Source organism: Sphaerodactylus townsendi, linkage group LG02 (assembly GCF_021028975.2).
Source record: "Sphaerodactylus townsendi isolate TG3544 linkage group LG02, MPM_Stown_v2.3, whole genome shotgun sequence".
In the NCBI taxonomy this organism is placed as follows: Eukaryota; Metazoa; Chordata; class Lepidosauria; order Squamata; family Sphaerodactylidae; genus Sphaerodactylus; species Sphaerodactylus townsendi.
Window position 1 is genome coordinate 164,643,970 of NC_059426.1, and position 13,371 is coordinate 164,657,340.

Here is a 13,371-nt window from a genome sequence, read left to right on the forward strand (position 1 = left end):
GTTCCCCTACTCCTCCATGTGAAGCCTGATGGGTGACCTCTTTCAGAACTCTCTCAGTTCCACCTGCCTCATAATGTGTCTGTTGTGGGGAGAAGAAGGGAAGGAGTTTGTTAGCTGCTTTGAAACTCCTTCCGGTAGAGAAAAACAGGGTATAAATCCAACCTTTTCTTCTTCTGTTGGCCTGTGGTTGTCCAGTGAGACTTACTCTCGAGGAAATGGGCATTAGATTGCCACCACACAGCCTGAACTTCAGCATGTTGACTCAGTAGCAAAACCACACCAAGATTTTTAATTTGCTCTGTCCCTTTTGTCTGGCAGGGCCTCCTTTGTGACCAGTTTCTCCATCCCTTCTGTGCTAAAAGCACCTTTTGGCAACATTTGGCTGTAGACTTCAGTGCTTCCCTTGTGTAAAACATGTAGGTGTGACTCCCATCCAAGGTTTTATTTGGGAGGAAAGCTGTTAAAAGGAAGATTCTCCGGGGTGTGTGGGAAGCGAATGTGTGGAGCGGGAGGAGTGTGTATGTGGGTGGCTGGGTGTGATTGTTGCAGGATAGTAAAATCCCATTAACCTTTTTGAGTTACATTTAACGTTTCTAACAATAACTTGTGTTTCCTTCACACCTATCCATTAGCCGGGTGTTTTTGTTGTACCAAATGGGAGGGGGGGCTTCAATTTGTCCAGCTGGTGTCTGAATGGGGATATAATCGAAAAAAGGCCCCTCCACATTACAAAGTGATGTTTGTGGTAGTGGTGGGGGTTAACAGAAGTTGGGTTGTTTGACAGAGATCTCATAACTGGTGGGTAGCATTCTTCTCTTGGAACACAGATAATGTTTCTTCATGAATGGGAAAGTCTAAATCAGTTACTGGGCTCATAAAGTATTGGCGATCACATACAGTGTCCAGCGTGGTGTAGTGGTTTAGGGAGGTAGACTCTGATCTGGAGAACCGGGTTTGATTCCCCCACTCCTCCACATGAGCAGCCAACTCTTACCTGGTGAACCAGGTTTGTTTCCCCACATGAAACCTTCTGGGTCACCTTGGCCCAGTCACAATTGTCTGAGAACTCTCTCAGCCCCACCTACCTCACAAGGTGTCTGTTGTGGGGAGAGGAAGGGAAAGGAGTTTGTAAGCTGCCTTGAGTCTCCTTACAGGATAGAAAGATGAGGTATAAATCCAAACTGCTGCTGCTGCTGTTGCTGCTGCTGCTACTCCTCCTCCTCCTCCTCCTCCTCCTCCCCTCCTTATCCTTCTCAACCTCTTCTTGTTCTTGTTGTTCTTCTTGTTCTTCTTGTTGTTGTTCTTCTTCTTGTTCTTATCTTCTTGTTCTTCATCTTCTTCTTCTTCATCATCATCTTCTTCTTCATCATCTTCTTCTTCTTCTTCTTCTTGTGAAAAAAATCACAAAAAAATCAACAGCTGTCCATCAACAAGCCTTCTCCAGTGTGATCCTCACCTTGTGTACTGGCTTTTCTACACAGACGATAGGGCAGCACTACCTATAAATAGCATAAATAAATGTCGATCATATATGTGATGGCTGCAGATTAGTTTCCATCTCTTTTCCCTTTATAGTTGTGATTTTCCAGAAGCACCTGGCTGGCTAGTCTGGAAAAAGAAACTCAGGGGGAGGGGAGGAGCTGTAGGCAGATTGATAGTTTCTGCAGAGCATAGAAAAATGGCCTACTTGGTTAGTGTCAGGCCAGGATTTGGGAGACCCACGTTTGAATCTCCACTCTGCCAAGAAAGCTTGCTGTGTGGTCTTTGGGCTAGCTGTTGCTTTTTCAGATTCCTGGGGTTGTTAGGAGAAGAAGATGGAGAAGGGGAGGACTATTTTGTAAGCCCCTTTGGGTCCCCATTGGAAAGGAAGCTGGGATATGAATGAAGCAAATGATCAACAGAAGTTCTGCTATCCTCAGTGGGCATGCTTGCCCTGACATTAGTGGGTATGCACACTTACACCCTTCTAAACAAGTTTTTCAAAGTTTCTTCTGTGTTGTTTCTGGACCAAACTTAACAGGGTTTGGGTGGGCCTGTATTTAAGGTTGGGAAAACAAGAGTGGCTCAGTCTGATCAGGCTTAGACCCTCATCACGTTTTTACATCACTTTAAAATTATGGCAGCATCTCCATGGTGGCCACAAGGACCCCTTCGCATCTAGTTAGGCCCTGAGAGGGCACATGTGGGGCACGCACGTGCACCATTGAGTTAGAATCGTTCCCACTGACATCGTTATTAACCTGCGTTTGCTGAGAAGGCAACTCTTTGCTTGGCTGAATCTGGTCCATCAGGGGTGGGGGACGGGACATTATTAATTAGGCGGCCATTTGTGTAGCCAATAACTTCCAGCGCAGGGATTAATCTTTAAGCAAAACCAACCCACAGTGACCCGGTCGATAGCGACCTCAACTCAATCCATAGCCCCCAACAGTGATCTCAGCAGGGTCCAATTGCATCCCCTCCCCTATTTGTCAAAGGGTGTGGGTAGCCTTCGGAGATTACAACATATGGGTCCCCTGAGACCCCTTTTCTGCCAAAGCTGCACTTTTCAGGGGGACTAAAGATTTCAGTGGGGTGTACAGTGCAAGGATTTGCTTCACCTGAGATCCTCCTGGACAAAAGAAGTGGGAAAGGTTGCCAGGTTCCAGCATGCTTCCAAGGACAGTGTGTCCCTTCCGCGATGACACCGCCTTCGGTACCATCTGTGTGCCGGAGTGGATGTTGGCTTTTTTGCACATTGATTCATAGACTCCCGAGGGGTTGTGTTGGTGCTGAGTATGACCGCAGTAGATATTTCTCTGGATTAAGCTGCCTTTTTTGGCATAAGACGCTGGGAGAAACATGCTTCCAAAAGCCCATCTGAAGTATCAAAAGGGAACAGGTGAAAAGACTGTGTGCCTGCATGGAGCAAAATCAAACTGACTCTTGTGTAACCTTTTGCAGACACATTGCCCTTGTTGGGCTCTCGCTGCACTTGGGACCAGTGGCCACATCATGGGTCCATTGAATTCAGAGGTGTGTGCTTCCACAGTACTTGTGTAGCTCAGAAAAACTGAGGTCCCTTCCGCGCAAGCAGAATAATGTGTTGGAATTTTCAGCCTTGTTTGCATGCAGCAGCAGCACAAGCAGCAAGGAATTCTGGGAAGCTGCACAAACATTCTAAAGGTGACAGTTAAAAACCGTTGGTAGTTCTGTTGTTCCCTTACTGACTGAGAGAAAAGAGGTTTCTCTGTTTACTGCTAACCAATGCTATGTAAAAGTGCCTTTGGCTAAAGATACCGTATAAGCCTACCATCACAACCAAAAATGTAACAAACGATGAGCCATGAATGTAATGATATATATGTGATACTTTGTTGATATGTTATTCTGTTTATTTTTCTCTCTCCGTTAAAGTTCTCCTTATGTTTATGAACTTCTGAGGTAAAACGGCTGGTCTTTTGAAAGATAACTATTCTTATTTAACTTGCCACACAGTCCACATTTCTGCTCATTACTCTGCTTGACAGGATTATATATTGTAAATATACTTGTTGCCCTTCATAATGCACCTTCAATCCACTTTTAGTGCACTTTACAGCTGTGCGGAATAGCAAAATCCACACGCAAACCATTGTGAAAGTGGATTATGTGCATGTGCAGAAGGGGCCTGAGTGCTGCAAGAGACCGCTCAGAACCATTTTTATTGCCTCCTGTGGGCCCATCCCTCCATTTAAGATCCTCCTCACAGGCTCTGCTCCGTACTGCCTCTTCCAGAGGTGAGGAAGGTGACGACCAGTGGCAGGTCTTTTTCGGTGGTAGCACCTTGCCTGTGGAAATCCTGCTCTTTAAGACTTACCTGGTGCCTACTTTACTATCCATTAGGTGCCATCTCTTTCTACCCTGTCTTTAAATAAGGTGTTCAGTCTTTTGATTGGTTTTTCTGTCTGTTTCTCACCTGAAGTCATTTTTTATGAGGATCATTTTAGGCTGCTGAATGTTTTGCATCATTTTAATGCTCTGATGGGGGTTTTAATGCTCCCCCCCTGACTTGTTTTACTTCGTGAGCTGTCTTGCGCAGGTCCACTAGAGGGGCAGCATATCCATCTCCCAATCAATCCAAAAAACACCTTGGAATTCTCTTTCTGTCGAAGTTTGCCGAAGTCTGAGCCTGAATGTCTTCCAGGCATGACATATGGCAGTATTTGAGCCATCCCTGAGGCAGGCTGCGATATAACATTTAGGGCACTTTCACGCATGCCAAATAATGCACTTTCAATCCATTTTCAATGCACTTTGCAGCTGGATTTTACTGTGCAAAATAGCAAAATCCTCTTGCGAACAGTTGTGAAAGTGGATTGAAAGTGTATTATTCTGCACGTGTGAAAGTGCCCAAAGTGGAAAGGCAAAATTCACTTTCAAATGATATTTAAAGTGCATTGAAAGTGCATTATTCAGGAAGTAGGAAAGTGCCGTTAAGTGTGTTATAGAGTGCATTTCAAGCATTCAGAGGGCTTCAGAGTTTTCTTAATTTATTACTTTTCCTTCCCAAGCTTTAAGGCCATAGGGTGGATCCTATCCCTGCCCTGCCCTGCCATAAGTAAAGTTTGTTATTAAAATATTTATACCTCACCTCTGAACATCTCTTACCTTGAAAACACCATTGCTGTGACTTCGCGGCAAATACACTCAAATCTGAAGCCTTCCTCTCACCCAAGGAGCCTTCCTCCAAATTATGTGGGTCTTCCATTGGAGGAAGAGTCACTAAGAGGAAAACTCTATAGGTTGGGGGAAGGCTACTTGGAAGACGATTGGATCCACTCCATTATTATATTGGAAGACGATTGGATCCACTGCATTATTATACTGGATGATGGTTGGATCCACTCCATTATTATACTGGAAGATGGGTAGATCCACTCCATTATTTTACTGGAAGACGGTTTATACTGGAAGACGGTTGGATCCTCTCCATTATTATACTGGATGATGGTTGGATCCACTCCATTATTATACTAGATGATGGTTGGATCCACTCCATTATTATATTGGAAGATGGTTGGATCCATTCCATTATTATACTGGAAGACGGTTTATACTGGAAGACAGTTGGATCCACTCCCTTATTATACTGGAAGATGGGTAGATCCACTCCATTATTTTACTGGAAGATGGTTCGATCCACTCCATTATTATACTGGAAGACAGTTGGATCCACTCCCTTATTATACTGGAAGATGGGTAGATCCACTCCATTATTTTACTGGAAGATGGTTCGATCCATTCCTTTATTATATCACTTCAGCATAGCAGCTGCATCAAGGTGGTTTAGACCATGCGCTGGCACATGCAACTTTGTGGGGAAGAGATCTTGAGCAGAGACTCACGGAGAGCACCAAAAGGCAGCCTCCTGACGGGTGTGGGACAGGGCAGGAGGGCCAAGGTTAAAAAAACTGTGGACAATAAGCCTTTTATCTAAGTTTGTTGGTGAGGTGAGACTTGAACTTCCTGAACGCAGTTGTTTGAGCCACACGAGTCAAAATCCGTGAAGATGACCATGTCTCTATTTAATTCCCGCTGCAGGCTACTTCGGACTTATTGTTATGAATCTTTTCTGTGATTGGAATGCCATTCAGGGAGCCAATACATGACATGTTGTCATTATTGTGTTGCGAAGTTTACATTTTCTCACCTTTGGATTAATCTCGCCTGTCAGAAAAAGTAACATGTGGCATTATTCCAACTTCTCTTTGAGCCAAGGTGTATTCTCTGGGAATGGAATGAAAGTTGAGCTATTAAACTGATTCTGAGGATTGTGGCTTAGTGTGTAAACGATCTCCTGATTTGGATCCAAAAGGCTCTGGCTGCAATCCAGACAGCTAGCTTAGAAACCTGGTTTCCTGGACTTCTGCAAGCTGAGCCGCATTTTTTGTGTGTATGTGTGAATCAAAATTGGAGGCTTAATTTGCAGGTGGACTCTGATCTGGGTTTGATTCTCCACTCCTCTTCATAAGCAGTAGGCTCTAAGGTAGTGAACTGGATTTCTTTCCCTGTTCCTCCACATGAAGCCTGCTGGGATAGTTGGGCTAGTTCCCTCAGAACTAAGCAGTTTTGAGACTTCTTATAGGCGAGAAAGGCAGGTGTAAATCCAAATTCAGATGCAGGCGACTTGCCAGGAGAAAATGCTACTGGAACACAGCCATACAACCCGGAAAACCCACAACACCCTAATCCTCCTCCTCCTCCTCCTCCTCCTCCTCCTCCTCCTCCTCTTCTTCTTCTTCTTCTTCTTCTTCTTCTTCTTCTTCTTCTTCTTCTTCTTCTTCTTCTTCTTCTTCTTCTTCTTCTTCTTCTTCTTCTTCTTCTTCCTCCTCCTCCTCCTCCTCCTCCTCCTCCTCCTCCTCCTCCTCCTCCTCCTCCTCCTCCTCCTCCTCCTCCTCCTCCTCTTCTTCTTCTTCTTCTTCTTCTTCTTCTTCTTCTTCTTCTTCTTCTTCTTCTTCTTCTTCTTCTTCTTCTTCTTCTTCCTCCTCTTCTTCTTCCTCCTCTTCCTCCTCTTCTTCCTCCTCCTCCTCCTCCTCTTCCTCTTCCTCTTCTTCCTCCTCTTCCTCCTCTTCTTCTTCCTCTTCTTCCTCTTCCTCTTCCAGGAGAGGAAGCGGGGTATAAAATTCTTCTTCTATCATGCCCCGCCCAGCCTCATTGGTGCTACGCCACTGTTTGAATCCCACCACCATGGGGACCTGTTACTAAAATTTTTGGATCCCACCACTGGGTGTTATGATATGTGCACCCAGGAGCTGATTTAAAAGCACCACCTAATTCTCTTTCTGCTGGTCTTTTAATTCATTTCAGGCTTTGCCACCCTACCCTCCGGGTCCCTGGTTTGGAGATGCAGCGGCCTGTCTCCTAAGACACGCAAGGGCTCGCGTCCCTAACTAGGACTATGAAGTGGATTAAAGTGAGAGATAAAATCCCGCCTCATTGTAAATCCGCCGCTAACACTAATGCCCTGCGAAGGACCCGGCCGGCTTCAAGGGCTCATGTCGAGAGCTCTTTAGACAATTAAGGATTTAAAAGGAATATCCCAGGCCAGTGGAAGGTTTGCGTACGTTTAATTCAGAGAGGGGAAGGCGGGGGCGGTGGGTGGAATGGGCTTTGATTTCACTTATTAGCGACGAGGACGGGCAAAACAAACGAGCGATCCGAATTGGATCTGCTTAAAAAAGGTCCTCCCAAATTAGCAACCCTTTCAAAACACTGACAACATGCCCCCCCAAAAACACGACACGCACAAACCCTTCAAGCAGTATTGCTTTATTATACCAAGCAAGGAAGACTCTCCGGGAAGCGAATATTGCATGAAAAATCCACCATCCTTCTATTTTTAATTAGGACACACATCTACAGTCCCTGCTTAATACCCTGCCGTTGATACTCAGAATTAATTATTACCTTCTTTTGGCTCAGAATTGCTCACTTGAGATAAATGGGAAGGGAGCGCTGGTTGTAGTTACCTCTCAGACTTGAAGGATGCAACAAAGACCTTCTGTTGTGCCGCTGAACTATTTGGGTGGGCAGTGGCATATAAGTGCCAGGTTGAACCTGTGCCCATCTGCTTTACCTGATCATGAGCACAGCCACAGCTGGCTTATGACTGTATGCTTAAGTCCCACAAAGAAGAAGAGAAGATGAGTTTGGATTTATACCCCACCTTTCTCTCCTGTAAAGAGACTCAAGATGGCTTACAAGCCCCTTCCTCTCCCCATGACAGGCACCTTGTGAGGTAGGTGGGGTTGAGAGAGTTCTGAGAGAACTGTGACTAGCCCAAGGTCACCCAGCAGGAATGTAGGTGTGTGGAAACACATCTGGTTCACCAGATAAGCCTCTGCCACTCAGGTGGAGTGGGGAATCAAACCCGGTTCTCCAGATTAGAATCCACCTGGTCTTAACCATTACACCACGGATCAGACCAGTGGTTCATCTAACTCAGCAACTTGTCTCACACTGTAGCTGACCAATTCCTCTGGAGCAGCGGTTCTCAACCTGGGGGTTGCAACCCCTTGGGGGGGGGTGTCGAACAACCCTTTCACAGGGGTCCCCTAAGACTCTCTGCATCAGTGTTCTCCATCTGTAAAATGGATAAATGTTAGGGTTGGGGGTCACCACAACATGAGGAACTGTATTAAAGGGTCGCGGCATTAGGAAGGTTGAGAACCACTGGAGGGCCAGCAACAGGGCACACGGGTTTAGGTCTTTCCCTGATGTTCCTGCCTAGCACTGGTGTTTAGTGGTTTACTTCCTCTGAATGTGGAGGCTGAATTTAGCCACCATGGCAAGTAGCCTCCATTAATCTGCCTAATCTCATTTTGCAGCCCTCTATGCCTGTGGCCATCTCTTACATCCTGGGGCAGCCAATTCCACATTTTCACCATTCACTGAGAAGCCATAAATTTCACTGGATGCTACTAAATTCTAGTATTTTGGGCATTTTGGGCAGGGGCATACCACCCAGGGGGAAGTTTGGGGCACTGGTGGGATCCAAAAATTTTAGTAACAGGTTCCCATGGTGGTGGGATTCAAACTGTGGCGTAGTGCCAATGGGACTGGGTGGTGCACGATGGGGGTGTGGCCAGGCATTCCAGGGGCGGGGCATTCCGGGGCTGGGCTGTGGCAAGGACACAGCCACTGCGCCTGTCCTTGGGCGGGAAACGAATGCACGCAGGCGCAGGCTGCCACGCACGCCGGTGCACCTCCTGCTAGACTGCCTCAAGTTCTGCGCTCTACTGCTGAGAGGAGGGACGTAACTAAGGCAAAAATCACTATGGCAAAACCACCAATTAGTAACCCCCTCTCGGCACACACAAATAATTAGTAACCTACTCTCGGGAACCTGTGAGAACCTGCTGGATCCCACCTCTGGTTTGGGGTCAAATGTCCCAGACTGCGGCCATTTAGTCACGTGGGAGGTAGAAAATTGCCTTCCACACCCTTCCTCCTTCCTCCCTGGATCCATACACTGTTCTATAATGTGATGATGACTTTGAGATGACCTGATGCAGAAAAGTTGTTTGGTCGTGATATGGGAGGGCGGCTGCCCATATGGGGGGACGGGGGTGGAGGGACGGGACACACTCAGATTTTGAACCAGACTACATTTTTCCTAGATACGCCTCTGATTTTGGGAGAGGGAGAAAAGTTCTCTCTAGCTACACCCTCTACCGTGCACATAATTTCATAATCACATCCATCCCACCTCTGATTCCCCTCCCTACTTCTGAAATTTGCCTTCATCAACATGTAACAGCTCTATCCGCAATGGCTGGTTAAATCCGACTTGCATAATAGCAACATACCAGGCAGACAGAACATTCAACACTACCTCATGCATTGCTTAATAGCACCAGCTATGGCACATTTTCCACATTACACACCCAAACCATTATCCAGTGGGTCATGAAAAAAAGATACACCCGACACTTGCACATTCCAAGCACCATTAGCACAGAACAAGAAGACTTCCTGCAATTTATCTGGCAATTATTCTCCCCTCCCCCATCACTCTGTAAGTAAACTGATTTATGAGTTCTGACAAAAGGCGGTTTAATTGGGGCTTTTCACTCTTTGTGGAGCTGGAGACCTCAGTTTTTTAAAAGATAGAAGCTTTGAAGTTTTACAGGAAGTTGCCCATGGCCAGGGTAAAAGAAATCCCCTGGCCCCCCAACCTCCGAGCCATTTTTCTAAATATACATAGAAAATTAAACCCAGAAGAGGGAATCGTTCGGAACTGTTCTTTTAAACCTCTCTTAGGCTTAAAAAACAAAATACACACATGCATGCCAAAAATAAACTCTCAAAGAGACATAAGCGCTTTTATTTATGTATGTATGTATGTATGTATGTATGTATGTATGTATGTATGTATGTATGTATGTATGTATGTATGTATTTATTGCACTTATATCCCACCAATCTCTTACAGGGTTCAGGGTGGCTCACAATAAAGGCGTATAAAACAATCAATAATATAAAGATAAACATTTAAACATTATAAATAGCATGGACTTAAAGAGATTTCCATTGTCAGGGTGTTGTGGGTTTTCCAGGTTGTATGGCCGTGTGTACCAGTGTTCCTGACAGATGGCCATTCATTTTCTCCTGACGTTTCACCTGCATCTGTGGCCAGTATCTTCAGGGGATCAGATCTGAAGGTGGCAGCCACAGATGCAGGCAAAACGTCAGGAGAAAATGCTACTGCAACACGGCCATACAACCCGGAAAACCCACAACACCCTAGTGATTCCGGCCGTGAAAGCCTTCGACAATACATTTCTATTGTTATTTCCCAGTGCTCCAACCACATGTAATAGGAAAACGAAGGCCATCTATTGTTGTGTTTGACTAGGACGACACGTGCATCTTCCAGCTTTGATCAGACGGCCTGATTTTTCAGGGTACACATTTGCACTCCCGAAGCTGGAATAGGGTGATTCCACGCAGGCCAAATATAACAGGTTCAGGGGTGTGAAAAAAGTGTTATGGGGGAGAAGTTCTCACAGAACTTGCCCCCCAAACACTTCTAACCCATTATATTTGTCTGGACCCAGGTTAAATGAACATCGCTAAGTTAGCGACTTTCCCCGTTTAACCTGAGTGTCAGATGCTTCCTGATTGCCTGTGGGAACTACGGCAAGCAGGAAGCATTCTGTTCCCCCCCTTCAGTCCACCATTATGAAGAGAAGAAGATGAGGAGAGTTTGGATTTATATCCCCCCTTTCTCTCCTGTAGGAGACTCAAAGGGGCTTACAATCTCCTTGCCCTTCCCCCCTCACAACAAACACCCTGTGAGGTAGGTGGGGCTGAGAGAGCTCCGAGAAGCTGTGACTAGGCCAAGGTCACCCAGCTGGCGTGTGTGGGAGTGCACAGGCTAATCGGAATTCCCCAGATAAGCCTCCACAGCTCAGGCGGCAGAGCTGGGAATCAAACCCGGTTCCTCCAGATTAGATACATGAGCTCTTAACCTCCTACGCCAATGCTGCTCCTGGATTCTCCAGGCGGCCGCCATTAGAGTGGATTCTCTAGGCGACCGCCATTTTGTGCTGCTGAATGGGTGGGGTTTCTCAGGTGGGGGTGGGAGATTCTTGAATGCATAGTTTACAGGCGAACAGTGTTTCCTGTGCAAACCATGCCGTGTCCTGGCACTGGGATCCCAGCGATCCTGGATGGCCCCTAAACCTGCCGTTCAAATGGCAATACAGGCAACACAGGTTTATTTAACTCGTTTATGTTGCCTGTGCAGAACGGATCATATGCACGTGGTCAGATTTAGATAGAACAGCCACCATGCATATCAAGATGATCACACGTAGCATGCTCTCCCAGTGTGCATAGAAGGAGTGCTAGAAACATAATGTCTGAAAGGGGCTGTTGACTGACATAGGCAATTCAGAACCCTCTCTACAGATGGCGTTAGGTATTATGGTAAAACAGGGAAAGAAGCACATGGGCGCTAGCCCCACCCACCACGTACATGAGATTGGTAGCTTGTGGGCATGTTGACTCTCTTCCATAAGATCAAAAACATTTGAAAATCCAGCATTTCCCTATCAGTTTGCACAAACTTAAGGCTGTGCTTATGAGACGGCAACTGTATGTCGCCAGGGCAATGCATTTGTGCAACCTCTCCGCTCACTCATTGTTTTCACCACGCACGTCGTTGTCCATGGAGGGCTAATTTTACAAGGCATCACACATGCAAGTATACTACAGTTCATCAAATATTCCAACAGTCTGCAAGCATGGTGTAGTGGTTAACAGCCGATGGATTCTAATCTGGAGAACCAGGTTTGATTCCCCACTCCTCCACCTGAGTGGCAGAGGCTTATGGTGTTTCCAAAATCCATCCTGAGTCTTGGTGCGAAGAGCGAACGGTTATCGCATCCGGTCTTTCTTTGCAAGTGGGTGATTCGGGGAGAAAATTAAAAAGGTGGATTTTGGGATAGCGCTAGAATCTCTTTCCAGTGCTCTGGGCTCCAGTTTTTTCTGGGTCGCTTCATGTGACTTGTGAGCCTTTGAAAGTGAGCAATAATATCAGTCAAGAGTCCTGCCGGGTCCAGTGTTGCGTCGGAGCAGAAAGGAGGCATGTGCTCACTAGAGCTCTTAAAAAGGAACGGGAGAACTAATGAAAAGGTAAGTAGATGAGCTGTTAACGGCGTGCGCCACGAGCTCTGCCTTGAACTTCTGATAATCATTTCATGCTGGGCATTATAAGGTGATCGTGCTTATTACGGCGTATTAATCAGCGACGAACGGAGAACCTGCCAAGGAACTCAAGTGATGTTGGCGTGTGGGCTAGCATGATGCGCAAAAGAGCCCATCATAGGAGGAGAGACGGTACGGTTCAGCATCTCACGATTTCCCCATCGCTAATGTTTTGTTCTTTTATGTCCCGAATTATGTGGAGGCACCGTCCTCATTTTCTTTTGAAAAGTTTCACGTTTCAGTTGTCAGAAAGTAAACCGTGCAAGTCAGCGTTTCGGGCCTGTTCAGAGTTTGCAAGCTCATTGCAGTGACAGATAAGGAGACTCTGTAAACACTGCGTTTTGAAGGCTGGTGATTTTTTCGGCGCCTCTCTGTTAGAAGTTGTTGATTAACTAGATACCTGGAAGTAGAAAAGTTATCCTCCCCCAGGGTCAGGCAACCCTAGATGGAACATCTAGACAAGATGACTGCGATGCTCTCTGTGTGGGGCTGCCCTTGGAGACTGTCTGAAAACGACAACTGTGACAGAATGCTGTGGGGAAAATGTTGACTGGAGGGGATTAGAGTTCATATCACTCCATCATCTTCTGGTTTGCTTCCAGACCCAATTCAAGGAGCTGGTATTGGCCTCTCCCCTCCTTGGAAGAACTCTATAATTCCCAAAGGCTAAAGAAAGCCCAAAATATTCTGAGAGACCAGTCTCATCCAGCACACTCTCTTTTTGAACTGTTGCCATCCGGCAGACGATATAGGTCTATCAAAACTAGGACAAAGAGGCTTAGAGACAGCTTCTACTCTAGAGCTGTGGCGATGCTGAACTCCGTGGCTTTGTGTTGATGTGTTTGGGGCTGTGTAGGGATGGGTGGAGGAAGGGGAAAGTGAGGATGGGATATGAGTCTGAAATTGTGTGCATCGAGGAATGCTGCTGCAAATTTCGTTGTGCGTGCACAATGACAATAAATGCTTTTGCTTTTTTTTTGCTTTTTTGCTAAAGCCCAATTTTGGCTTGGGAACCACCTGTTCTAAGGACTGTCTACCCCCATATGCACCTAAACAACCGTTATGGTTATCTTTGGGGACACTACTTCAGGTTATCCCATCATTTCAGGCTAGGTGGGTAGCAACTAAAAGCAAGGC

General features: G+C 46.2%; 1 protein-coding gene across 1 annotated transcript in view; it reads left to right on the plus strand.

Annotated features, from left to right (window-relative positions):
* Positions 1-13,371, plus strand: part of KIF26A (kinesin family member 26A) — a 215,559-nt gene that overhangs the window by 78,235 nt on the left and 123,953 nt on the right. The gene's annotated exons all lie outside the window — the stretch shown is intronic.